Source organism: Octopus bimaculoides, chromosome 17 (genome assembly GCF_001194135.2).
Source record: "Octopus bimaculoides isolate UCB-OBI-ISO-001 chromosome 17, ASM119413v2, whole genome shotgun sequence".
Lineage (NCBI taxonomy): Eukaryota > Metazoa > Mollusca > Cephalopoda > Octopoda > Octopodidae > Octopus > Octopus bimaculoides.
Window position 1 is genome coordinate 32,536,451 of NC_068997.1, and position 1,872 is coordinate 32,538,322.

At 40.0% G+C, this 1,872-nt stretch overlaps 1 long non-coding RNA gene across 2 annotated transcripts in view; it reads right to left on the reverse strand.

Moving 5' to 3' along the window:
- The window catches only part of LOC106875031 (uncharacterized), a 19,375-nt gene that overhangs the window by 6,394 nt on the left and 11,109 nt on the right, over nt 1-1,872 (reverse strand). Inside the window, exon 3 of one of the 2 annotated variants that reach the window (XR_001410074.2) lies at nt 742-858. The exons of the other annotated variant lie outside the window; for it this stretch is intronic. This is a non-coding gene — a long non-coding RNA (uncharacterized LOC106875031). The remainder of the gene's footprint in view (nt 1-741; nt 859-1,872) is intronic. 2 annotated transcript variants of the gene reach the window in all.

Genomic DNA, 1,872 nt, shown 5'->3' on the forward strand with positions numbered 1-1,872 from the left:
AACAGCAGTGGTAGTGGTGGTATTAATGGTGGTGTTGATGGCGTGATGGTATTGATGATTGTAGCTTTGATAGAGGTGATGGTAACGGTGTTGAATGTGGTATTATTGATGATAGTGGTGGAGGTGGTGGTGGTGGTGGCGGCGGCGGCGGCGGCAGCGGCGGGAACGGTGACGGTTGTGGTGGTAGTTGTGGTGGTGGGAGTGATGCCAGTAGTGATGGTGGTACCGACGGTGGTATGGTAATTTAATTTTGATTTGTTTTCACTGCATCAAATTCGGAGAAAATATCAAACGAATGCAAATATTGATGCCGACCATAGGAATTAGCATAGAATAGTGGTGGCGACGGTGGTGCTGGTGGTGGTGTTGGTGGTGCTAACAGTGCTGCGGTGGAGGCGTCGATGGTGGTGGTGATGGTGGTGGTGTGTGTGGGGGGGAGGGTATTAATGGTGATGATGACGATGATCGTTGTGGTGGTGGTCGCAGCAGTGAAGACAGCGTGGTAATAGTGGCTGTGATAGTGGCAGCGACAGCAGTGGTAGTGGTAGCAGCGGTGATGGTGCTACCTGCGATTTTATTGTTGGTAATGGAAGCGGTTAAGATAGTGTTGACGATTTTTATGTAGAATCATAAGGCAACAGAGATATTTTTTTTCCCTTTTTTTAAATCAGTGATAGGATATTACAGAAGGCAGAAAGTGATAATGAAATGTGAAGCTAGTGTTAAAAGCATAATACAAACCGTAAACACTTTAGCTGTGCCAACAGTATTAAACGAAGGGCTCAGATTGATCGCGCGCAACAATAAATTCCTTTCCAAACACACAATGCACCATCAAAAGTCAGATATTCACAAGATCTGAAAAACAGAAAAACATCTGCTAAAGAGAAAACCTGTACGTAGTCGCTCGGCTTACTAGAAAAAGCAGCCAGATCTTCTTCAAAAAAATTCTAATGACATCTACTAATCTACTATTTGCAAAAACACCTTCCTTTAGTATAAAATACAATAACATATTTATATTAATACGCGCGAAATTCTGTCTGTCCGTCCTGGACCCCCGAGTCTCAGTCTACATTAGCTCTACATAAACATATTATACCCATTTTGGAATCGGGATTATCCCGGGATCGAAAATCTGCCCTACATTTGGTTCTTGAATATCCAGCATTGGGATCTGATTTAAAAGCAATTGAGTTGCTATTTCTAGCAGGTAAATCTTGGCTGATTCGCTTTATCTTGGTTGGCGGTTGTCAGATGACGTCAGAGATGAAGGGGGAGATAAATGACATTCACTTCGTTAATTGTGCGTCGAGATAAGAACTTTATGACAAATTGGCCAAAAGTTGGAATTCAACTTGGGACTGGATCGCGTTACAGAATTAATTCTCCTTAGCCTCTGATCAAACTCCACTAGGACATATAGTCATTATAAACATATTACAGTCATGCTGTTTAGCATTGCTTAGTTTTGGGCCGGAGGCCCACTTAGACCTCCGAAAGGACTTATCTTAAACGTTCGCACGGAGTACGGTTTTTAAGTTAATTACTTAATAATATAGTGTTAGATGGTCACTTAATCTAATAGAAATAGGAGCCAAATCTTAAGTCTTAGGAGCCAAATCTTAAGTCTTATATATATATATATATATATATATATATATATAAGACTTAAGATTTGGCTCCTATTTCTATTAGATTATAACATGCGTTTTCTCCAATCCTTAAATTCTTAAATATACTCAAATACCCAAAATTTCAAGGAGTTCCTGCCTTAAAAACAGGAGCTAACCACAGTTATTTTGTGTTCTTTGCTACATTGGTTTCTATTAACCCATTTATTCTATCAGAAGAATTTTTATTCATTAAGAT